We start from the raw sequence: 26931 nt of genomic DNA, 5'->3' as shown, positions 1-26931 counted from the left end.
GTTAATATTTTTTTCCAGCTTAGTAAAATATTTTTTTTTGGTAATTTAATTGGGATGGCATTGAATAAATAGGTTAGTTTAGGTAAAATTGTCATTTTTATTATATTGGCTCAATGTACCCATGAACAATTAATATTCCTCCAATTATTTAAATCTGACTTTATCTGTATAGAAAGTTTATAAAATTATGTTCACGTAGTTCCTGGATTTGTTTTGGTAGGTATACTTACAGGTATTTTATACTGTCCATGGTTATTTTAAATGGGGCATCTCTTACTATCTCTTCTTGCAGGGTTTTGTTGGTGATATATAGAAATGCTGATGATTTATATGGGCTTATTTTACATCCTGCTACTTTGCTAAAATTATTAACTGTTTCTACTAACCTTTTAGTTGAGTCTTTAGAATTTTCCAAGTATATCATCATATTGTTTGCAAAAAGAGATAGCTTTGTTACTTCATTGCTCATTCCAATTTCTTTTTCTTCTCTTATTGCTATTGCTAGCATTTCTAATAGAGTATTGTATAATATTGTTGACAATGGGCATCCTCGTTTCACTCCTGATCTTATTGGGAAGGCTTCCAGCTTAACCCCATTACAAATAATGCTTGTTGATAGTTTTAGGTAGATGCTTTCCTATCCTTTTAAGGAAAAACCCGTTTATACCTATGCTTTCAACTGTTTTTAATAGGAAGGAGTGTTGTATTTTATCAAAAGCTTTTTCCACATTTATTGATATAATTATATGATTTTTGTTACTTCTATTATTGATATAAGCCATTATGTTAATAGTTTTCCTTATGTTAAACCATTCATGCAATAAATATTTTTGTAAATATGGGTCCTTTTTCTTTGATCTCTTTGGGGTATAGACCTTGCAGTGATATTGCTGGGTCAAAGGGAATGCATGGTTTCATAGTACTTTGTGCATATTTCCAAATTGTTCTCCAACAGTGTATTAGTGTACCTATTTTTCCCACATCCCCTCCAGCATTTGTCATTTTCCTTTTCTGTTATCTTAGACTATCTGATCAGGTGTGAGGTAGTACATAACAATTTGTGAGTTGTTTTGATTTGCATTTCTCTAATTTTTAGTGACCTGGAGCACTTTTTCATTTGACTATTGATAGTTTTGATTTCTTCATTTGAAAACAGTTTGTTCATATCCTTTGACCATTTGTCAGTTGGGGATTCACAGCTATAATTGCGATGGTACTTCCTTCTCTTATGCTCTTTCATTAACTACCCAGGAGGAAACTTCTGTCCTGGGGCCTTGCTGGTGTCCCAATGATTGGTGACTTTGCTAGGACCATTATTTCTGAAAAGTCCTAACTTTCATGCTCTACTTCACTACTGGTCTCTCCCTCCCTGCAAGACTTCTATTCCACAACCCTTCCTCCCTCCAGTTCTGGTATTACAAGTTGGGGTCAAATCTGTTCTCTCACTGCTTTTGAATGGGGTCTTGTCCTTCTCCTTCATTAGAATGTAAACTTTTTGAGGGCAGTCTTTTTGCTTTTTGTTTTTGTATCCCTAACATTTAGCACTGTGTGGTGTATAAGTACTCAGTGAATGTTTTTCCATTCATTTTTTCATGTAACTTTTTATATTAAGGTCATATCTATTTGGAATTTATTGTGGTATGTAAGTTTCTATCCTAATTCTGTTTATTTTTAATGAGAGGATATTCACTGTCCTGACAGCACAGAATACAGACAGGTAAATAGCAGCTTATTTATCCACTCAAGAGCGGACATCAGTCAGGTGATGGACACGTACATCCTACAACTCCACAGATGATATGTCTATATCTCCATACATATGCATACATACATATATCTCTCTCTCTTACCTTTTTTTCTCTCTTTCCTTCAGAGCTGTGACCCAGAAAAAGTAATAGAAGATGCTTCTTATAAAGCAATTTTGAGTAAGATAAGATTGGGTAGGTAGTCTGGAAAAAAACACTTATTAGATTGCTTAAAATGTTTCAGAGGAAATAATATGTCCTTTAGCATAGTTATCTACTGGGACCAAAGAAAATAGTATCGTCTTTATCAGTCAGCACTTTCTAAGCTCCTACTACAGCTTTATTGGACAGGATAAAGAGAAGGAGGTGAGTTCCTAAAACTATTCAAAGTCCTGTGAGTTTTCTTTTGTAATAGGGGGAAAGGAGGTACCTAAGGAAACATTGTCAAAGGGATGTCATGCAGCAAGGCAAAGAAATAAAATAACAGCAAATATAGTACAAAATGGAATTAGTTATGTTTTCCTCAAAATCCACTTTCAACACTGCCAAACTGCTTTTCTAGTTTTTTGCAGCAGCTCTTGTAAAAAGGGAATACTTCTCCCAGCAGGCTATGTTTGGGGTTTATCAAACATCGAGTTCAATTGTTTCTTATTCTTAATTACCTAGACGTCTTATTTTGTCTAGGGGGCAGATAAGCTAGGCTAGCTGAAGCTAGGAAAGAAAGGAAGAGTAAGGAAGGAGAAAGGAAGTAGTGTTTGCCACACAGGTCAAACAAGCTTCTTTTAAACCCTATTGGAGACAGCTTAGGACCCTGAGTCCAAGAGCCCTAGGAATAGTAGTTTTCCTCTCTATCTTTACCCCACCTCCTTCTGCTCCAGGCTTCCCCTACAGCCAACTAATGTATACTGAGGCCAGAAAGATTAGGCTGGGTTCAAATTTGAAAAGCTTTAAAAGGTAAGCACAGGAGTTCATATTTTATCTGGGAGTTATTAGGGAACCACTATAATATATTGAGTAAAAAAGTGACAAAAGATCTGTGCTTAAGGAAAATCACTTTGGTAACAATGTGGAAGACGACTCAAATAGGGAGATGCTTGAGGCATGGAGACCAATGAGAAGGCCTTTATTTATTAGGTAGGTGAAAGGTGATAAGGGCCCAAAGTGGTAGAGAAAAGGGGTCAGATGTGAGAGATACTATGGAGGTAGAAACAGCCAGATTTGTCCACCGCTTGGACATGTTGGGTCTGGGAGAGTGAACTGAGGATAATGTCAAGGTTATGAGCATGGGAGACTAGAAGAATGGTGGTGACCTCATCAGAAAGGTCTTTAGAAAAGGGACAAGTTTTCAGGGAAAATTAATGAGTTTTGTTTTTCACATGTTGCGTTTAAGATGTCTCTGGGACATCTGGTTTGAAACATTCAATTGGCAATTGATAATGTGAGGAACTCAAGGAAAAGAGTGGGACTGAAGTTGGATATGTGAGTCTCTGAGTCATCTGTAGAGAGATGATAATTAGAATCATGGAAACTGATAAAGTCACCTACATAGAGTATAGAGAAGAGGGCCCAGAACAGAGGCTAAAGGAACATCCACAAGCAGAAGCATCAAGAGAGTGGTGTCTCAAAAACCCAAAGAGGAAGGATTTAGGAAGAGAAGGTAGTCATTAGTGTCAATGCAGCAGATAAATTGAAAAAGATGAAGACTGAGAAGAGGCCATCAAATCTGACAATTAAGAGCCTGTTGATAACTTTGGAGAGCAATTTTAGTTGATTGATGAGGTCAGAAGCCAGATACAAAGAGTTGAGGAGTGAGAGGAGAGGAAGTGGAAGCAACAAATGCAGACAGCTTTTTCCAGGAATCTGGCTAGGAAAGAAAGGAGAGCTATATGATAATAGTTTGAGGGGATGGCAGGATCTAATGGAGACCTTTTAAGGCTAGGGGAGATTTAGGCTTGTTAGAGGGCAGTAGGGAATGATCCAACAGATTGGGAGAGCTTGAAGATTAGGGAAAGAGAAGGGAGACGATTGAAGTTGAAATCTTTTGAAGCAGATGGGGAGGGAAGAGGCAAGGGCTTCAGCTGAGGGAGGTGAGGGGAAGGTGTGGGGGACCTTAGGAAAGAAAAGGTTTGGAATGCCTCTCCAAAGAACTGAAATAGAATATTAATGGGAAGAATAAAAGGTTTGTCTTCCAAACACAGAGAGCCCAGTTGAAATTGGATAACATGCATTTGTAATGTATCTAGTATATGCATGGTTGTGTTACTTCTTGCAAGTCAACTCAGCATCATTTGCATAAGAGCAGATGAGAGTTTATGGGTGGGTATAATACAGGACTCAATGGCAAGAGGACAAGGCGGCAAGGAATTTGTCAGTATAGTAAAAAGCAGAATTGGTTAACTTAACTTGAGACTGGGCAGGGTGTAAAGTGAATTCAGAAGGGTCCTAAGAAAGTACTGAGGAGTAGAAGGATTGAAGATTCTGAAGACCAAGAATAGCTTTAAGAGGCAAGAGGGCTGGTACATCATAACAACCAGTATGATCTGAATTAGGTGGAAAATTTTAATAGAGTGAACTTCAAAGGAAAAGGGATTTCTGAGTGATGGTAATAAAGGGAGAGCCTGGAAGTGGCAGTGGGTAGCAAAAAATATTCATTCCACCCCTCTAAGGTTTTGAGGGTATTAGTAAAGGTTCAGCTAATGCTTATCATCGTGGTGGTTGTTTTTGTGGGGTTATCCAGGTGTCAGTAAAAAGACTAGTAGATGGAAGAAGTGTGAGAGAAAGAGATCCAGAACAAAGAGAAGTTTGCTCGCTATGGAATGGCAATTCCAGAGGCACAGTGAAAAGGTGGCACGGTTAGAGTGGAACAACTGTAGAGTAGAATTAAGGAGGATGGAGATGAGAGAATATTGAGATTTGGGGATAGTTTGGTTCTATAAAGCTGGTGACTGATTAATATTGGGATAGGGAGAGAAATAAGTGATGGGAGAGTGTTAGCCATAGGGGTAGTAGTGGGTGACAAATGAACTATGAAAGTTCATAGTATCCAAGGGTTGTCTGTTGTTGGTCAGAAAGGACCAAGGGTACAGAGTTTCAGTCATTCCTTTTGCTTCTCCAATGTGACTGGGAAGAGTGGCACAGTGGGCAGTTCTATGTTGGCCTGGTGCTGGTAGAGGGGCTGAACAGGACTTCCACATTTTCCATATTCTAAATTTGTCAACCCCACCCACCCCACCCCGCTCCCTGTGCCAAAACAAAACCAAAAATGAAGGACAAACACAAACTCTCCGTGCTCTGCCCAAAGGAAGGTACATTTTGATGGCTGAAAGCTGCCTCCTTAACTTTGGGTTTACAGGCTAGATTTCTTAAAAACCAAGGCTTAAACCCAATTCACTCTGGAGCTCATAGATTGGACAATAGGTCCCTGCCCTCCTAGCATAGAATGAAGGTTAATACTAAACAGTAACTCTCTCTTTTGGCCAGGAACCCTGAGGGTCTTCCCCTCCCAATTTGATTTTTTTTTCTTTTGAGTTTTGATTAGAGGGGCCATCCCTTGATTAACTTCTTAAAAGTCCTGAAATTCACTGAATGGGTGTTACCTCATTCAAAGTGAGAACCTGAAAAGACCGTAGCCTGAAAGGGCCAGGGTCTCCCAATACATCCTGGGCCATCTCCAGTCCTCCTGATAAACATCAGGCCACTGGACGCAGATGGCTCAGGAGGAGAAAGTGAGGCTGGTGATCTTGCACAGCCCTCCGACACTCAAATCAAAGTCAACTGCAAGTCATCTCATCATTTCCCTGATGTCATGATCCTCCATGAGAACGAAGGACAAACACAACAACAACAATTTGAAATTTGTTATCATGTACACATAATATACTATGTGTATAAATCATCCCTACCTCATATCATGAATTCCATGAGGGCAAGGACTAGATCTTTTATCAACTTTGCATATGACCAGTGCATTGCACTTAATGTTTGTAAACTGAAGAAATTGATACACAATTATCAATCAATAAACATTTTATTAAGCACCTATAATTTGCGATGTGCTAAATTTGCCATGTGCTATAATTTGCTATGTGCTAAAGATACAGAGAAAGACAAAAGACAGTCTCTGCTCTCAAGGAGCTCACAGTCTAATGGGGGAGACAACATGCAAAGAAGTAGGTACAAATAAGACATATACAGATTAAATTGGGGATAATCAACAGAAGGAAGGCACTAATATTAAGGAAGGTCAGAAAAGGCTTCCTGTAGAAGGTGAGATTCTAGCTGAGACTTGAAGGAAGCCAGGAGGTAAAGATAAGAAGGGACAGTAGCATATTCCAGGTATGGGAGACAGACAGTCAAAATGCCCAGATGGAGTCAGGGTAGTCAAGTTAATATCTCATCTCTGCTACTTATTACCCGAATCACGTCGAGCAAGCCACTTACCATGTCTGGGTCTCATCTATAAAATGAGAGGATTGGAGGAGATGTCCTTAAGGGGCCTTCCAGCTCTAAATCCATGATCCTATGAATTATATGCCAACAGGTTTTCAAAGTTCAATAAAATTTTTGAGAAAATTAGGATAAATAGCAACTTGCCTTTAGTGCAATTCAGTTAATGCAATCCAAAGAGAAATGCCAATGTTCCTCCAAATTCCCACCAACTACAAAAGGAAGTCCTCAAGATACACAACTTATATACTATGTAACTAGGTTCATTGATCAAAACTTTTCTCCAAGTTATTTCCACTGAGTATCTAATACCAACATTTTGAGAGTTTAACTGAGTGTACTCAAGCACATAAGTTTCCCTTTGAATGCAACACTTTCAGAAATTAAGACAGGCAAAATGATCTAGAGTTCATCATTTTCTAGAGTGTATCTGCACAAAAGTCCAACTTCTTTGCCTAGAGTGTCATTAGAAGGTACTTTTTGAAGGTTACACTAATAGAGCACAAACTAGTAGGTTCTCCTAAGTTAGAAAGATTTTAAGGATGGTCTCAGTGAAAGCCAGTCTACTGTCCAAGGACTAGGCTAAGTATCTTAAGTGAGTAAGATCACTATTTTGGTACTGGTAATCCATTATCTCTATTAGGAAGAAGAGATCATAAATGGTTAGGTTAAATATTATGTTGGCTCCTCTAGGATGTTAAAAGAAGCCCTTCCTGGGGTTGGGTAGATACTTTATGATTTGTGAAAAGACAGCTAACAAGTATGGAAGGGTCTGGACATCTACAAAGGTGTGACTCCATAAGACACTTTATGGAATGGGAGCTCTATTGAAGTTTTGTTTTTGAAATACATTAGTAATTCAGTAATTTTCACTTTGGCTAAATCACATCCAGATGTTCCCTCTTCTAACTTATATAGATAGACATATAAGGTAGGGAAGCTATCAATCAAAGATCCTGGAATTGGAAAAGACCTTGGACTGTCTAATCCAGCTGTCCTACTTTTTAAAAAATGCAAAAATGTGTATTTCATGTTATTACTTTCTCTCTCTCTCTCTCTCTCTTTTTTTTTTTTACCTTTTCTATGATTACAACAAATAACTATATTCCTTTATTTCAACCCATCCACCCTACACTCTTTAAATTTGTTTCATGTAGGTTTAGGAAAGGGTTACCCAAGACCGAGGGCTTGCTCCAGTAAAGGAAAAAAACTGTACTCTTTGGAAACCATTTGTATTTGATTTAGATAAACTTAAGTATAGTAATGTCAAATGTATGTGCACAGTAATCTTGTGTATGCCTAAATCCCTCCCTCTTTTCTAAACCCAACTCCCCACATCCTAGAAACCCAGCCCCTTCTGCCCTCCGGAGGCGCCTCATGCTGTGCACAGGGGTAATTTAAATTAAAGTCTCCATTAAACAATGGTTATGCAGGCAACTGCTCAGGATTCGGGGCTCCCCTGCCTCTACGGAGGGGCATCAGGGTGTAGGGAGGGGTAGGGGTGTGGGCGAAGCTACTGGTTGGTGCCTGGAATCAGTGCGTTGCCCCTTTAATTGTGTCCCCGGCCCTCGGGCGTTTCTGTCCAACGCCCACGTCAGCAAATACCTTTTGTTTCTCTCACGTTGGGGCTACTAGTTTAAGGGCGGCAGGAAACGGGTTTCCAAGGGGCAATTCCCCAGCTCAGCCACCGGGACTCCCCCCAGTCCATAGCCCGCGGTACCCGGTAAGTGGTGGCGCTGGGAGCGGGCAGAGGGCGGGTGGGGCGTCGGGCTTTTCATCCTGCGCTGGCCCAGATGCGACTGATTGCGGGAGAGGGAAGAGGCGGTGGGGGCGGCCACCGAAGAGGCGGCACGAGCGCCACGGCTCAAGGCAGCCCCGAGAGCGTGGCAGCCGGAGCCTTGCTCAGTTGCGGGCCCGCGCTGCGGAGCTGTGGGGGAGCCTTTGCCCCTTGACGTTCCCGCTACCGGGGGATGGGGGGGCAGGGCAGGCGAGGAGCCGGGCACAGAGCCGGGCGGGCGGGCGCCATTTGCAGCCCTGGGCGCAGCAGCGGCGATTCCGAGGGGCTGGAAATGGCCACAGAGCCAGGGGGGGAAACTGGAGACCAGGGCGATGTTTCGGCGAGGAGGTGGCCGAGGGGCTCGGTCCCTGTCGCGGGACTGTAGGGAGGCGCTGGGGCGGAGCGGCTCCTGCAGCCCCCCAGGGGCGCCCCCTCCCCTATCGCTGGGGCGGGGGTGGGGAGGCGCAGCTTGGCTCCCTTGCTAGTGGGGCTGGGAGCTGCGGTCAGCCGCGCGGACAATAGCTGGCTCCCCTCCTCCCCACTCCCTGCGGGCGCCCCGCTTCGCGCCCGCCTGCTTGCACGCCCGCCAGTCTGCCCGCCCTGACAGCTGCCGCCCGCGCCCGTCTCATCCTGCCCCGCCCCGTCGCGCCCAGTCCCCGCTTGCCACCACTGGAGGCGGGGGGTAGGGAAGAGGCGGGAAGAGTTGAGATGCCTACGAGCCGCGGCTGTCGTCGCCGCCCTTCCTAGAGCTGTGCGGTGGAGGGTGCCGGGCGGGTCTGGAACCGTCGGGCGTCCCCAGATACGGAAAGGTCGACGAGCGTCTGCTCCGCACTGGCTGCACGGCTGAATGACAGTGGTGATTGGCCAATGGGGCAGCGTCCGACGGAGCCCGATTAGATAGCGCTGGAGAATTCCTAGGGCCCCGCGAAGCCCCTGCTCGTTCTCGGGGCACTGTAGCGAGGAGAAATTTACCAGCACGCCACCTCTAGCTGGTAGAGGCACGGCAGAGCTCCAGAACCCACTTAACTCGCCGCATGAAGCCCCACGTTAGATCTGGCAACAACCGTACTACAGCTATATAGGGATTGGATCATACAGATTTAGACCTGGATTGCTTGCTGCTTGCTTGTTTGTCCTACGTTCTCGAAGAGAAGCATGACATCAGGGAGGTGATGCCACAACATGACAAGTGAATTGGATTTAAGTAAGGGAGGGCTGTGCAGAGTCATCAGCCTCACTTTCTCCTCTGGAGCCATCTCGGTCCAGTGGCCAAATATGGATCGAGATAACTGGAAGACCAGGAAGGGATAGTCCAACCTCTTCATTTTTTATGGATGAGGAAACTGAGACCGTGAGAGTTTATGAGACTCACCCAAGGTCACATGCATTAGGTGAAATGAACCCAGGTCCTTTGATATTAAATTAATTGTATTTGTCTTAATAATACCAAAATAAATATAGGAAGGAAACCTATCTAAAGCCTGCCTTTTGTAAATCTATTAGAGGATTATTTTTATCCTTCATTATTTTTATAAATGTGTAAAAATAATCAGGACCTATGACTTGAAGAAAAATCCCCAAAGATAGACAAACATCAGAATGTGTACAATTTAAATACTACTAAATGGTCTTTAAAAAAACAAACCCGACAACACAAAAAATATTCCAACCAGTGTCTTACGTAGAAAGACCAGATTTTGATATAAAGTTTGTAAATATGTTATCCTCAGGATTCATGGTACCCCAGATGAAGCAGCAGAGACATAGAGGGCAATACTAAAACCTCATTCCCAAGCCAGTGTTTTTTCTAGCACACTCTTATGCCCTCAGCACTCAAGATTTTTCATTGCCCTTGAATGGGGTCCAAAACAGAACTACCAGATATCAAGTAGAATTACAGCAAAACTAGAGTATAAACGTGCTACAATATGGTGACCAGAGCCTGTAGTTTCTGAGAACCACAGGTTGGCAAACGAAGTGTATAAGGAAGGAGTCCATGGGGTGGGAGTTGACCTGGAACCTATCCCCCAAAGCAGTAAAACTTGGAAACTGAAATATTGAAATAAAACATCAAATCCTGTTACCAAAGATGTGCTCCTCTGAAGTGATGGTCCTTAACCAAACAGCTTAAATTAAAACAATGACATTGTTGAGATTGCTTTCTTCATTTTAAACCAAAATAGATCAGTCATCCCTGAAGCTGATCTCTTGTCAATCAACAAGAAAACAGGATCACAAAAAGTAGGATGGTCTGAGATGACTAAGCAACAACAAATTAATAGCCAAAAGAAGGTTGGACACAAAATCAGATGGTCTGTGTTCAAATCATGGGTCTTCTGCTTGCTAACCTTGGAGGAAGTTTCTTCCCTTGTCTTGGGCATTAGTTTTCCCATCTTGTAAGGTGAAGGGTTTCTTCAGTAATAACCTTCTGTAATTTTATGATTTAGTACAAGTGAAATAAAGAAATTGGTTGATGCTGACAAGGAAGTTAATGATACAGAAATAATGGCTCTTTTGGGTATTGCTGACAAATCAAAAAACACTTACACTGATAGAGTATCAGAAGATTATAAACTATGAGGAACTTTTGTTCAAGAAAGCAGATGTATAAAACTTAGGATCAGTACCCATTTGATGCTCATCTGTCACCATAACACTATAACTGTTCATAATAATTATCCCGAGTCTTTGCAAAAAGATTAGATTTTGTTCAATAAAATAAGTCAGGGAATGTGCAATAATACATTTCAGAAATCCATCCAAAATAATTTAAAAATTTTAGCCCTTCGGGGCTTTAAGCTTAATTGGCTAGAAAATCTCATCTAGAATATGCAAAAACCTTTCCTGCTAGATAAATGAGTCATTACTGTAGCGCATTTCCAAAGGTTTTCTTTAAGATCTGGGCTCTAGAAGGGACCTACAGGTGGCTGTCCAATCTAAACCAACTTTTATTCTACATATTTGCCCAAGGTCATTCAAGCTGTAAGCATCAAGGGTGGGACTAGAACAAAGGTCCTCTTTCTCCAGAGCCAGTTGAAGACACTTAACAATAGACCACAATTTTCTGCAACCCTTCTTAATGTATGAATTGTTACAGAATTCCAGCAATAGTTGAAATTTGAGCTTTAATGTTTGGAATTATAAGTCCTATATAAAACCTGCCCAATCAATTAAGTTGTAATGAAATCTGCAATAATATTTGTGTTCTGAGTAATGTCCCAGTCTAAATAGTGAATTAATGAGGTAACACTGGAAATCACAAGATGATAAAACTATCAGACATGTATATTGCTCCATCAGGGTGAGTTCCATAATTGTCTAACAATAAATTTTTTGTCAAGACTCACATAAACTCATAATTCCATTAACCTTTCATTCTAGGTGTCAAAATATGATGAAACAGTTAATTCTGTTCATGCTTTAGCTTTTACTCTGTGAACAAGAGGTAAATAGGAGACCACTTTTAAAGCTTTAGAAAGATTAAATTTTCCAATCAACAGAGCCTTTATTTTAGAGGAACCCACAAAATTAGTTACTTCCAAGAATGCAGTCAACACCCTCAGTCATATTGCTTAAATACAATAATGCTTGATTTGTTAGTACCTGCTGGGGCAGAATTTAGCTAGTACTACAATAGATATTTCATTAGTACTGCAGAACTGTTCGGGGGATAGGCTATATTGAGAAATGAGTTAATTAAAAAAGCCAAAGAATTGTTTCCCACTATGTTGCAATGAAAGGCCCTGTGGTCTATGGCATTGCTCGAAATGCCCACCTTTAAGGCAGATCTACTCTAAATATCATGTCTTATAATGATGCTGAAGTGAACTAGATTTACCTTGCACCTTATGAATATTTTTCAGTCTGCAGAGCTGTTCTAATTGGTGTGTCTTTAGTGTTTTTATAGGCTATTAAAATATATGCTAGTGTTTGCCCCTACACTTATTCTTCCTTTCTCCCTCTACCCCACCAGTACTCTAATGGATCTGTGTTCTTATCAGCGTAGATATTCCCTCTAAAATGTATCTTTGCCTGCTTATGCTATGCTACTATTGTCCAAATCCTCCATAATTCCGCCATAGAGGGTCCATCCAACATACTTGTGTTCTCCTAACAATGTGTGGTTAGCAGTGGAATACTCTTGTTTACCCCTACTTCTGCTATATGACACTTTTTTATTTCTGGTCATATGTTTCTCTGCCATCCTTTATGCCACCTGTCTTGTAGAATTCCTCATTGATAATGTTTCGCAGTCTACCAATGCTATCTTGTGCTTCAGCTGCCTGTTGGACAATCTTAAACTCAACATGTCCAAAATGAGACTCATTGCCTTTGCCCAAAAAATCCTCCCCCTTTCCATATTTCCCTATTACCATCCTCCCAGTGCCCCAGCCTCAAAACTTGGGTGTCATCCTCTGCTTCTATCTCTCATCCTACATATCCAATCTGTTGTGAAGGCCTGTTGATTTCACTTTTGCAACATCTTTTTTCCTTGATGCTGATACCACTCTGGTGCAGGACCTCATCTCCTCATGCCTGGACTTCATGTAGTACCTGCTGGTTAGTGTCCCTGTTCCAAGTCTCTCCCAGTTCAGTTCATTCGTTCCACACTTATCAAAGTGATCTTCCTAAAGTACAGGTCTAACCATGTTACCCCCTACTCAGTAAACTCCAGTGGCTCCCTAATCATCTCCAAGAGGAAATACAAACTCCTCTTGGGCATTCAAAGCCTTCTATAACCTATCACCCTTTACTTCCCCCGCCCTCTTTCCATTCTTCTTACCTCCCTCCCTTCACCCCGTGTGTGGAGCCCCCTCTCCCTCACCCCTTTTTGATCCTGGAACAAGATACTCCATCTCTCAGCTCTGAGCATTTTCACTGGCTGCTCTCTCTTCTCATCTCTACCATCCCCTTCAAGTCCCAGCTAAAATCTTACCTTCTACAGGAAGCCTTTCCTAATCCGTTTTAATTCCAGTGCCTTCTCTCTGTTTATATTTTCCTATTTATCCTATATATAGCATGTATACACAGAATTGGTTGCTTGTCTCCCCCCATTAGACCATAAGTCCCCAGAGCTTATCATGGTGCATGGCACATAGTAGGTGCTTAATAAATGCTTACTAACTTTTTATTACATTGCCTATTGATCTCTGGATCATCCTCAGTACAATTATTTGGAGACTGAAGTATTTTATGACCTACATCGTCACTGGAAGGATACTGGGGTGTGAAAAAGGTGGGCTTTTGTTTCAGATACAATTTCCTAAGACAATCCAACCTGTTCAACTCTGTTCAATTCTAGGCCCAGCTAGTAGAGAACTGGACATCCATTTGCAGTGTATATCCAGAATATATGTACTGATTTACACTAAAGTACAGTCCCTAAAGGTTTTCCACACAACTATACATTGTAGCCTAGACAATAGACATTCTTAGCTTTTCTTTCAAGGTGCTATTTTCTTCTGTATTTTTGGGGGTCTCCTTTAGCAAGCTGTTGACTTGTTTTTCATGGTTTTCTTGCATCACTCTAATTTCTTTTCCCAATTTTTCCTCTACTTACCTGATTTTCAAAATCCTTTTTGAGCTCTTCTACGGCCTGTGACCTATTCATATTTTTCTTGGAGGCTTTTGATGTAGGATCTTTGACTTTGTTGTCTTCTTCTGGTTGTATGTTTTGATCTTCTTTGACATCAAAGTAAGATTCTATAGTCTGAGTTTTTTTTAAGCCGTCTGCTCATTTTCCCAGCCAATTACTTGAATTTTGAGCTCTTTCAAGATATGACTCTGCTTCCAGAGTGAACAGTGCTTTGTCCCAAACTTCAGCAGTTTTGCGTGGCTGTTTTCAGAGCTACTTCTAGGCACCTGTAAATTTTTAGTTCTTCTGAGGTGGTATGATCCAAGGAGAAGTGTTTACTCTTCCCCTGGCCTGGTCTCTTGTCTCTGAGTAACCTCAAGCCCTCTTTTGTGACTTGGAACTGTAAGGACTCCCTCTCCACAGCCACCACAGGCTCTTCCACACCAGCCTCCTCATAACCCCAGGACCACCACCCAAGACTGTGACCCAGATCCAAGCAGGGCAAAGCAAAAGAATCCTGCCTCAGCACCAGCAAAGAGAGCCCTGCACTCTGGCTCTGATCAGCCATTTGATCCCCCCACCATCTGTGGGCCTGGAACTCTAGAAGCAGCTGCTGCTGCTGCAGCCACCTCAGCTGCCCCTGGTGCTTGGATCAGACCATGTCCTTCTCTCACCTAGGTCCAACAGAATTTTCCCACTGACCTGCTAAGTTGTCTTTGGTGTTTTTGGTTTGAGAAGTCTGGAAATTGCCACAGCTGCCAGTGATTCAGTGTCCTGAGGCGTGCTCTGCCCAGTCTGTGCAAGGCCCACAGTGGGCTGCACTCAGTTCCCAGCACCATGCACTAGAAATTCCTTTTAACCTTCCAGGCTGTCTTGGGCTAGAGACTTGTTTCACTGTGTCATTCTGTGGGCTCTGTAGCTTTAGAATTTGTTTACAGTCATTTTTTACATTAATACAGAGGCATTTGGGAGCTCAAGCAAGTCCCTGCTTTTACTCTACCATCTTGGCTCTGCCCAATTCTTAGTTTTTCTTAAAGTTTTCTTAGATTTTTCTCGAGGCAGCTAGGAAGCACAGTGGATAGAATACTGGGCCTGGAGTCAGAAAGACCTGAGTTCAAATTTGGCCTCAGACACTTAGTAGCTGTGTTACTCTAGGCAAATCACTAAACCTCTGCCTGCCTCAGTTTCCTCAAAAGTAAAATGGGGGTGATAATAACAACACCTATCTCAAAGGGTTGCTGTGAGGATCAAATGAAATAATATTTGTAAAGCACTTAGAGTACAGTGCCTGGCACACAGCAGGTGCTTAACAAATGCTCATTCCCTGGTTTGGGGACTCCTGAAAGATTGTATCTAATTTAGAAGATTTGCAAAGCTTCTGGGTCTTGACACAATCAATATGCTATCACCCAAAAAAGGAGCATTGGGAAGATCTGCTAGTCAAATGCATTTTATAGTCAAACAGTAAGTACAGTGGTTTTTTGTATTCTCTATACATATACTTTTTTTATTCAGTTTTGGGATTGTAAAGTTCTGGTATACTGTGGCAATATACATATCATTGGTAGAAGCCTTCCTGTCCTCTTTCAAGATGACATGCAGTACATGTAAACATTATTCTCATTTAAGTTTTGTATAGATGGGGAATTAGACATACGGGTTAGTAGTTAATGATACTCCCTAAATTGCCTTTCTTGTGGATAAAAATGTCTGAGCTATTTTTCCTCATCTTGATTCCATTCCTCCATTTCCGAGATATCTTAAGAATTGATTCCTCATTGCTGTTTTCTTCTGCTATCTTTGATAAGATTTTATAAGTGACTATCTTCTAAACCCATAATGCCCTTAGCTGCCAAAGCACTCTTGGTAAGGAGATCAAATGGTTGCTAGCTCAGGTGGTTTCTAGGCTCTGCTACTCTCCTCGTTATGGCAAATTATATTTAGAAGTTAAATTCCTTAAGAAATGGTGATAGTGTACTGCATTTTGTCCAGTTCTCTACTTCAACAGTAACGTAGGTGGAGATGCCTCAACTGCATGGCATATTTGATTCAATTTTCAAATGATATTTTATAGTATTTGCCACACACAGTACTTCAGTTCTTTTTGAAGATAGTATTCATGGAAGATAGGCAAAGGGGCTTCTGCAATCTATAAACCTTTGACATCTCATTTCTTACTTAAGAACCAGGTTTTCAAATATTTTTCTAACATTTTTACCTTTGCCCACCTTTGTATTGTCATCATGGAATATCAACATGCATGTTGATTTACTTTGTAACACTCAGGGGTGGGGAGGCGGAGAGGCAGTTGGGGTTAAGTGACTTGACCAAGGCTACACAGCTAGTTTCACACACAACAAATTGTACTGAGGATGATCCAAAATCTATGTGAGGCCAGATCTGAACTCAGGTCCTCCTTACTCCAGGGATGGTCCTTTATCCATTTCACCACCTATCTTCCCCCCTTTGCAGCATCTTAACAAGTTTCTCATAGAACTTTTCTTGCATAAGCCGCATTTTTCATGGTGGTCTTTTTTGAAATACTTAGGAGAATTGAAATATCAGATGACCAAATGTCCTATTAAATGGTGTTTTTTTGTTTTCTGTGGACATGCACTAAAACTAACTCAGCCAAGTCCTTTATTCTTCTATTCAAGGAGATCTAGAGAACTCTTCTATTTAGTTGCAACTTCCTTTTGTGTCTAGTTTGATTTATAATGGAATGCCAAAATCCATATGATTCAGTTCCTTCATAAATACATCTGCTGATCAAAGATCCCATATTTAGTATGCCAGTGGCTAAGTAAATGTTCCTCTCTAGCTCAATCCCCCACCCGTAACCCCTAAAACAAAATAGAAAACCCACTGCAGAGCTATTCTTGTTTCCAGCTTTTCTTATTGTGTTCTTCCTACAGCCAACAGTATTCTATTTTGCCCTTTCTTATTACTTTTGTTCAGAACATCTGCTGTGTCTTCACCTTGACCACCATTTTGTCTGAACATTTCTCCCCCCCTTCCTAAATTCCCTTATTTCTCAACTTTGGGCATCAGCTCAGCCTAGGTTTTATAATTCTGACCAAAGAGCAGATTAATCATTTTCCTTCTGGTTGGCCAGTTGACCAGTGATACATACTATGTGTAAAAGCTGTGGCTTTTCTTGACTATTTCCCTTACTATTATAATAATTATTTATAGTATTAATGGTAGCAAGTGCTTTTTCCACAATCCTGTGACTTAAGTGGTACAAATATTATCTCCATTCCACAGAGCAGAAACTGAGGCCTAGAAGGATTATATGATGACCTAGTGAGTACAAGATCTGCAATTTAGGGCACAGGTCTCCTAAGTCTAAGTTTAATACTCTTTCCATATACTACACTATCAGGCTCATTCACTGCTGTTCAAAAGGATTTTTTTCCCTTCAGGATTTAATAGCTGAAGTTGCATGATTTCTAACCCCTGGACTTTTTTTTTTTAAGGAAAAGAAGAAAACAAGTGTTTTCACCTGCTATGTGTGAGGCGCTGTGCTAAGTGCTTTACAAATATCTTCTCATTTGATCCTCACCACAACCCTGAGAGGTAGGTGCTTTTATTATCCCCTCTTACAGTTGAGGAAACTGAAGTAAACAGAAGTTAAATGACTTGCCTAGGGTCACACAGCTAGTAAGTGTCTAAGGCTGGGTTTAAACTCAGGTTTTCCTGACTCTGAGCCCAGTGCTTTATCTACATCACTTGGCTGCCTCTTGACACTTGGTCTTCCTTAAGCTAAAGTACAGTGGCCACTCATGGCTGAATTCCATTATTGATTGGCATGGGAACTTTGATTTTTCTACTCTAGTCAGTCAGTAAACATTTTATTGAATGAATGAATATTAAGCATGTACTATGTGCCTGGCACTGTGCTGGGGCACAAGACAGTCCCTGCTCTCAAGGAGCTCACAGTCGAATGGAGGAGAAAACAAGTAAATAAATATGTACAAACAAGCTATATACAGAATAAGTAGGAAACTTAAAAAGTAAAGCATTAGAATTGAGAGGTTGTCAAAGACTTCCTCTAGAAAATGGGATTTTAGTTGGCACTTCCAGAAAGCCAGGGAAGCTACTAATTGAGTGGAGAAGGGAGAGCATTCCAGGCATGAGAGACAGCCAGAGAAAATGCCTGGAGCCAAGAAATGGAGTGCCCTGTTTTGTGAATATCAAGAAGGCCAGTGTCACTGGATCAGAGGTGGGGAGCAGGGTGTAAATACTGAAAAGCTAGGAAGGGACCAGGTTATGAAAGGCTGTGAACAACAAATGATTTTGTATTTGATCCTGGAGGCAACAGGGAACCAGTGGAGTTTACTGAGCAGGAGGGTGACATGGTTGAACTTGTGCTTTAGGAAAATCACTTCGGTGGCTGAATGGATTGAGCAATGAGGGGGAATATTCAAGAGAGAGTCAAGTTGAAATCCATAGGCCTTCACAACAGATTGGATCTTGGGAATGAGAGATAGTAAGGAGTAGAGGGTAAAATTTAGGTTGTAAGCCTGGAGCTTTGAAAGTATTGTGTTGCCCTTTACATTAATAGGGAAGTTAGGAGGGGAAGGGGGAAGATAATGAATTCAGTTTTGGACATGTTGCATTTAAGATTATTTACTGGACATCTAGATCAAGAAATCTGAAAGGCAACTGGAGATGTGAGATTGGAGGTCAGCAGAGAGGTTGGGGTAGGATAGGTAGATTTAAGAATCATCAGCCTAGAGATGGTAATTAAATCCATGGGAGTTGATAAGATCACCAAGTAGTACAGAAGGAGAAGAAAAGAAGGCCCAAGACAGAATCCTATTGGACAACTATGGTTAGAAAGACTTATATGGTTGAAGATCCAGCAGAGGAGACTGAGAAGTGATCAATCAGGTATGTAAAGGGAGAACCAGGACAGAGTAATGTCCCCAAAACCTAGAATGGCAAAAGAGAAGAGGGTGATCAGTAGTGTCAGAAGCTGCAGAGAGGTCAAAGAGAATGGCCATTGGATTTGGCAATTAAGAGCTTACTGGGGTGGGGAGGGGGGGGGGGAGCAGGGGGAGGTGGCTCAGTGAATAAAGGACAGGTCCTGGAGTCAGGAGGACCTGAGTTCAAATCCAGCCTCAGACAGTTGACACACTTACTAGCTATGTGACCTTGGGCAAATCACTTAACCCTAACTGCCCTGCCTTCCCCCCTCCAAAAAAAAAAAAAAGCTTATCAGTAACTTTGTTTGGTGGGAGCAGTTTCAGTGGAATGATAAGGACACAAGCCAGGCTGTAAAGAGTTAGGAAGAGTGTGAGAGGAGAGAAAGTGAAGACATTTATTGAAGATGGCCTTTATAAGGAGTTTAGCCACAAAGGGCAGAAGAGACATAGAACAATAGTGAGGATTGAAAGAACAAGTGAACTGTTTTTTGAGTATGGGGAGACTTGGGCATGTTTGTAGGAAGTAAAGAAGGAGACAGTAGATAAGGCAAGATTGAAAATAAGTGACAGAGTGGAGATATCTGACAAGAGGGGTTAATCTGGAGCTCACCATATCGGTGCCAGATTTAATGTGGACACCTGATTAGCATGTTTTACTGCAGTTCAGAACTGAGCTCAACTGGAGTTTTAAAATAACAGAATAAAACAAACATTTATTAATCTATGAAGAGTACTCTGCTGGGCACTGAGATACAAAGTTTACATAAGAAATGGTCCCTGCTCTCAAGGAGCCTGCACTCTATTAGCATAAGACACCAACATAAATTGTTATAATAATACATATTGCTATTTTAATATACAATATTGTGATATATATTAGAAATATACAAATAACATGTTATGTGAGGTCCAAGAAGACATTACCAATTTGAGGAGCTCAGACAAAGCTTTGTGGAAGAATTAGCATTTAAATTTGTCTTTAAAATCGGGGAGGTTAGGAAATAAACAAAGATAAAAGGACAGAGAAGGGCACGCATTCAAGGCATAAAGAACACTTTAAGCAATGGCACTGATGAATGAGAGTGAAGCATCTGTTAGAGAGGAGAAGAGTAGCATGGTTTGGCTGGAATATACAATGTGTGTGGAAGGGTCTGATATGAAACGAGAAAGTAGGTGAAGCTAGATTACGGAGGACCTTAAATGACAGGCAAAAAAGTTGAAACTTTTAATTAGTAGAGCAATAGACAGTAACTGGATTTTTTTTTTTATTTTAACAAAGGAGTAACAGGATCATAGACGTAAAGCGAAACAAAGATGTAAAATATCAAAGGCCATTTAATTCCAGTCCCTTCATTTTACAGCTATGGAAAATGAGGTCCATGGAGGTTAAATGACTTGTCCAAGGTCACACAGCAAGCATGAGAAAGAAGGACTGAGTCACAGGACTCCACACTTGGTGTGGTTTGCACTTTTCACAACAGCCCTCCTATGACCACAAAGCTATGCATTATAAAGTTTATTATGGTACCAGGATGAAAGATGGATTAGGATAGGGGTAGGAAAGGGAGAGACTGAAGCAGGAAGATCTGAAAGGCTGTTATCATAACATTCTAATAATGAAGGCCCTTACTAGGATATTTACTGGGTGGAGAAAGGGAGGGGAGGGATATGAAATGTGTTTCAGAGGTGGAACTGACAAAACTTTTACTGAATATGAGAATTGAGGGAAGATTAATGACAAACACAAGTTAACAAATGTGGGATAATGGAAGAATAGTGGTAGAAACTCTCTCACTTGTTTTTCATCTCTCCTTCTCTACTGGCTCATTTCTTTCTGCCTACAAATATGCCTATGTCTCCCCTATCCTGAAAAAATCCTTACTTGATTTTTCTATCTGCTAACTATCAAACCACTTCTCTTCTGCCCTTTGTAGCAAAACTCTTCAAAAAGGGTGTCTACAATAGGCGCCTTTATGTTTTCTCCTCTCACTCCCTTCTTAAACCCTTTCAATCTGGCTTCCAACCTTATTCCAACAAAATTTCTTTCTCCTAAGTTATTAACAGTGTCTCAGTTACCAAATCCAGTGGCCTCTTCTCAATCCTCATTCTCCTTGACCTCTCTGTAGCTTTTGACACAATTGATCACTCTCTCCTTGATACTCTCTTCTCTCTAGGTTTTCAAGATATCACTCTCTCCTGGTTTTCCTCCTTCCCATCTGACTACTCCTTGTGTCTCCTTTGCTGGATCCTCCTCTGGATCATACCTTCTAATGGTAGATGTCCCTCAGGGTTCTGTCCTGGGTTCTCTTCTCCTCTCCATCTATTACTTCACTTGGAGATTTCATGAGCTCCCATGAATTTATGCTAATGATTCTCCAGTCTACCTTTTCTACTGACCTCCAGTCTTGCATTTCCAACTGCCTTTCAGACTTCTTGAACTGGATGTCCAGTAGAATCCAAGAGTCATTATGTCCAAAACAGAGCCCATTACTTTTTCCCTAAAGCCCTCCCCACCTCTAACCCTCCCCACTGTAGAGGGCAACACCATCCTCCTAGTTCCTTAGGCTTACAACCTAGAAGTCATCCTGGATTTCTCACTATCTCTCCCTGCCTTCTTTCTCCCCACTTCCCATTTCTAAACTGTTGTCAAGGCCTGCTGATTTCACCTATGCACCATTTTCCTAATATATAATCCCCTTCCCTCCTCTGACACTGCTACCACTCTAGTGAAGGCCCTCATCACCACATGACTAGATTACTGAAATAATTTGCTGATGGGTCTGCCTGCTTCAATTCTCTCCCCACTCCAATCCATTTGCCATTCTAAATCACTAAAGTGATTTTTTTCCTAAAACTCAGGTCTTAACATGTCACCCCCTACTCAAGAAACTCCAGTGGTTCGCTATTGCCTGCAAGATCAAACAAATGTTTGGTATGCAAAGCCTTTCATAACCTAGCTCTCTCCTACCTTTTCAGTATTCTTACACTTTACTCCCCAACACATACTCTTCAGTCCAGAGACACTGGCCTGTCTATTTCACGAACCAGACACTCCATCTCTTGGCTTCGTGCATTCTCTCTGGCTATCCCCTACTCCTGAAATACTCTCCCTCCTCCACTCTGATTACTGACCTCCCTGGCTTCCAAATCTCAACTAAAATCTCACCTTCTACAGGAAGCCTTCCCCCAACCTCTCTTAATTCCTATGCCTTCCCTCTGTTAATTATTTCCTATTTATCCTTTATATATCGTGCTTTGTATATATTTGCTTGCATTTTGTCTCCCCCATTAGATTGCAAGCCCTTTGAGGGCAAGAACTGTCTTTTGCCTGTCTTTGTATCCCCAGCTCTTAGTACAGTGTCTGGAATGTAGTATGTACTTGATATTTATTGAATTTAAGCTACATGGAGCAAATTGCTTTCAGGGAAAGATGCTGACCTTCATTTTGGACATACTGAGTTTGAGGTACAAAGTGAAACATACAGGTAAAGATATCATGTACGGAGCAGTAGAATACAGGTGGGGAGCACAGAAAATAGGACAGGCCTAGAGAAAGATTTGATAATGATCTGCCTAGAGGTAGTAGCTGAAGCTTTGGAAGTAAATAAATCATGAAGGGAGAAGGTATAGAGAAAAAAGGCAAAAAGGAAGATCCTTGGGAAATACCCAATTAAGGGATCTGAAAGAAGATGAGCCAGAGAAGGAGCACTTACAGGATTGGTATGGTCCAGGAGGCTGTTTGGTCTGAAGCTAAGGGATGCAAGTATTTAGTAAGAGAGGATATTTAATATTTGTCCAAAACTGCATAAAGATTTTTTAAAGGCTATTGTATTTGTTTATTAGGCAGTCACTGGTGTCCTTAGAGCAGTTTCAGTAGTGTGGTACAACAGAAATTACAATCTCAATTACAAGGGATTGAATTGAATAGGAGAAGCATCATGAGTAGACAACTTCTAAAAATATTTTTTATTGATACTCTTAGAAAACTGTTATTCTGAACTTGACAAACTCTAGCAAATTTTAACAAATATTAATATTTCTATATATACCTCCTTCTCTCAAAAAAACAGGATTGTATATGAAATTTCAAATCACTATTACATACAATTTGTTTTTTTTTTTAAAGGATATACAAATACAAAATTCAACACAGTTCCAAAGCCACCTTTGTGGCCTTCTGTCTCCCTCTGAACTTCTGTCCTTTTCTGAGCATTCTTTCTTTTGGCATCACTACCTCCCTCTTCCTAAGTATCCCTCTCCACCCCCATCCCCCAGTCCCCAAATGATTAAAAAAAAGCCCTCTCATAACAAACAAATTATGGTCAAGAATAACAATACACATACTGGCCATGTCTGAAAAGGTGTCATTTTGCATCTCTAATCCATCACTTCTCTGTTAAGAAGTGGGAATTATGATTTATCATTGATCCTTTGGAGTTATTGCTATCAGAGTTTTTAAATCTTTTAAAGTTGTTTTTCTTTACAATGTTGTAAGCATTGTGTAAATTGTTCTGCTCACTGTAAGTCTGTATCAGTTCATAGAAGTCTTCCCAAGTTTATCTGATAACATCCTTTTCATAATTTCTTACAGTAAAATAATATTCTATTACAATCATATTAATCTTTTATATTCATATATCATTGTTTGTTCAACCATTCCTCAATTAATAGATACTCCTTTAGTGCCTACACCAGTTCTTTGATATAACAAAAAGTGGTGCTACTAATATTTTTGTATGGATGTTCTTCCTTTCCTTCTTTCTTTGATCTCTTTAGGCTGTGTACTTTTAGAAGTGGCACCATTGGGTCAAAGGGGTACCCACAATTCAGTGAACTCCACCAATAGAGCAGTAATATGCAAAAGCACTCCTAAAGCACAGCTGTCATTTCCTTCTTTGTTATCTTTGACAGTCTAATAGGCATAAAATGGAACCTTAGAATTGTTTTCTAATTTTTATTTCTTCATTAATGTTTTGGAGCATTTTTCATATAATTGTTGATATCTTGCTTTTTTTTTCTTTTGAGAACTGCCATGTTCACATCCTTTTGAATATTTGCCTATTGGGGAATGCCCCATTTTCTTATGTATTGATCAGTTCCCCCTATATATCAGTGATGTCCAGAACTTGCTGCAAAGATTTTTCTCCCAGCTAATTATTTCCTTTCAAAATTTTAACTGAACTGATTTTCTTGGTACAAAAGTTCTTCAATTTTATGCAATCAAAATTGCCCATTTTGTGACCATTTTATTTGCTCTCATAGTCTGTATCTAAGAACTCTTATCCATAGTTGTAAATGGTATTGCTTTACTTATGCTATTTTTTCTTATGTTACTGACACTTCCCAATGATTTTTCCATATAACCCCCCTAAAATATAACTCTCCTTTGTATCAAAAAAATATAGTTAAGTAAAGCAAACCAATATATGCCTCAAAATGAGTAGGTAACTTTTTCAAGAAGTTTAGCAATTAAGGGGTGGAGCCAAGATGGTGAGAGATAGGAAACTATGCAGTGAGCATCCCTTCACAAACTCCTCCTAACAGATATAGAAACTGCACCAGATTTCCCTACTCAGTGCCATACAAATCAGCTCTTTTTGTCATGGCAAAGAATTGGAAATTGAGGGGATACCCATCAATTAGTGAATGACTGAACAAGTTATGGTATGGTATATAATTATAATGGAACACTATTGTGCTGTAAGAAGTGACAAGTAGGATGGTTTCAGAAAAACCTGGGAAGACTTACACAAACCAATACAAAGTGAAGTGAGCAGAACCACGAGACCATTTTACACAGCAATAGCAATATTGTAAAATGATCAACTATGAATGACTTAGCTATTCTCAGCAATACAATGATGTAAGACAATTCCAAAGAACTCAGGATGAAAAATGCTATCCATTGCCAAAAAAAGAACTACTGGAGCCTGAATTCAGATCAAAACATACCTACCATCTTTCACTTTCTTACTTTATTTCACTTATTTTCATGGGTTTTTTTGTCTGTGTTTTCTTTCACTTGACTAATATGGAAATGTTTTTTGCATGATTGCACATATATAAGCTATATCAAATCCCTTGCCATCTCAGAGAGGGGAGAAGGAAGGCGGGGGGGAAAAGGGAGAGGGAAGAAGGGAGAGAATTTGGAACTCAAATTTTTGTTTAAAAATGTTTAAAATAGTTTTTGCATGCAATTGGGAAAAAATAAAATATTAATTTAAAAATAACAACAAAGAAAAGAAAATACACCAGATTGAATTCTTATGGGGAAACGCAAAAAAAAAAAGTCGCAGTGAGTCCATTGTCCATCCCATTTGGCATAGGGAGATAAACAGGGAGTCTGTGGATACTAGGATGGGGAGTCCAGTGTTTTAACAACCCAGCTAGCAGCTTCGATGGGGGCATAAGATCCCTCCCCCGCTGCCAGGACCCAGGGGGCTGCCGGGAAAGCACAGGTTCTTTTTATCTGCTTAAACAAGGAAAGCACGGTGAAGGGGTTGACCAGCTTACTTTAATCCAGCATTCAGTTAGCATACAGACAACATTCATTTAGTTCAGGGGAAAACGCCAGCATTCAGTTAGCATTCAGTTAGTTCAGGGGAGCATACAGACAAGCATCAACAGACCAAATACAGATTCACTGACTTACTTCAGGGGAAAAAACCAGCACCCTGAGGTTCAAAACACTCATTTAGTTCGGGGAAAAACCAGTACCTCAAAACCAAAATACAAACAAATTACAAATAACAGACAGACCCAATACAATTCATAGTTACCAACATCTGGGCTCAGCCCGAGAGCAAGGGCTGGCCCAGAGTCACGCTTCCCTGCCGCTGCTCCCATACCAACCGGAAAAGGAAAAAGAGAGCTCTTCAAGCTGTCCTCTCCCCTCTTATAGGGTTTTTGACATCATCAAGTGCCGCCTGAATGACCAGGGCCGATTGGTTCTTGAGTTGGCCCCTCCCCCTAGGGTAGACATTAACACCTCCCCTCAGCCAGCCCCATGACTCATCACACAGGAAGTTGTCTGCTTCCTGGCATGCTCTCTGGGCTTCCTGCCCTGGAAGAGCAAGCCACAGCATCCAGAGGCTCAATGAGGTAAGCTGAGTCATTCAAAGAAAACAAAGGCCATTCTGGTTACATCCAGCCAGGAGCATGCTGCCTGTGGAGCACCCAGTCTAGCACCTATGGAGAGTCACACAGCAGCTCTTTTTGTAGTGGCAAAGAATTGGAAACTGAAGGGATGCCCATCAGTTGAGGAATGGCTGCACAAGTTATGGTATACGAATATGATGGGATACTACTGTGCTGTGAGAAATGATAAAAGGGGTGGTTTCAGAAAAACCTGGGAAGAATTGTATGAAGTGATGCAAAGTGAAGTGAGCATAACAAGGAGAACAATTTATATAGTGACAGTAATATTGTAAAAAATAAAAATCAACTTTGAAAGTTGATTTGAAAGAGCAACTCTGCTCAACACAATGATAAACATCAAATCCAAAGGACTCAAGGAAACATGCTATCCACCTTCAGATAGAGAACTGATAGCAGACTGAAGCATATTTTCTCCTATTTATTTTTCTTGCTTTTGGGGGTGGGGGTGGGGAAACATGTCTAAAGTAGACATTAGTTTTGTATAACTCTGCATACTGTAATGGTTTTATTTTTCTTGCCTTCTCAATTGGTGGGGGAAACAGAGGTGGGAGGGAGAGAATTTAAAATTGAAAAATAAAGAACAAGCAAAATAAAACCATTCCTATCTCCTTAAAAAGCCAAAAAAAAAACCAATCAATGGACTCAATCTGAACACTATGACCAAAAAAAGAGCCTACACATCATATTTCAAGGAATCTTTAAAGCAAACTGTCCACATGTTTTATAAGAAACCAGAGGGAAAATAGAAAGAGAAAGGCTCCAACAGTCACCTCCTAAAAGAAACTTCAAAAGCTCTTTTTGAAGTGGCAAAGAATGAGAATTAGAGAGTGAGCCCATCAATTGGGAAATGGATGAACAAATAATGGTATATAAATGCAAAGAAATATTATTGTGCTGAACTCCTATCAGTGTAATGACCAGGATTCCAGAGAACTATTGAAGAAATGTGCTACCTACTTACTGGCAGAGAAGTAAATCAAATACTTTCACAAGTATGTTGGAGAATTCTTAACCAAATACTGTTTATCAGAAGAGACAAAATAAGGAATTTCAGTCTTTGGGAAAATATATGTGTGTGTGTGTGTGTGTGTGTGTGTGTGTAATACATACATAATTACATATATACACACATATACATATACATATCTCAAAAATTTCTGAAATGGATCTGATATCCAAGGCGTATATATGTGTGTGTGTATATATATATTCCCCAATGGAGAAAAATCATAAACTATTAACAGCTATATGAAAGACTGCTCCAAATCACTATTAAGAGAAGTAAACATCAAAAGAACT

The 26931-nt window shown here is 40.5% G+C and overlaps 1 protein-coding gene across 1 annotated transcript in view; it reads left to right on the top strand.

Annotated features, from left to right (window-relative positions):
- Positions 1–7801: 7801 nt before the first annotated feature.
- Positions 7802–26931, top strand: part of ZBTB8A (zinc finger and BTB domain containing 8A) — a 42616-nt gene continuing 23486 nt past the window's right edge. Inside the window, exons 1-2 of the mRNA XM_036742983.1 lie at positions 7802–7914; positions 17023–17122. The gene's annotated coding sequence lies outside the window, so the exon portion shown is untranslated. The remainder of the gene's footprint in view (positions 7915–17022; positions 17123–26931) is intronic.

This window comes from Trichosurus vulpecula, chromosome 2 (assembly GCF_011100635.1).
Source record: "Trichosurus vulpecula isolate mTriVul1 chromosome 2, mTriVul1.pri, whole genome shotgun sequence".
Lineage (NCBI taxonomy): Eukaryota > Metazoa > Chordata > Mammalia > Diprotodontia > Phalangeridae > Trichosurus > Trichosurus vulpecula.
The sequence above is the reverse complement of the archived record's forward strand: the minus strand, read 5'-3'. Positions and strand labels throughout refer to the sequence as shown.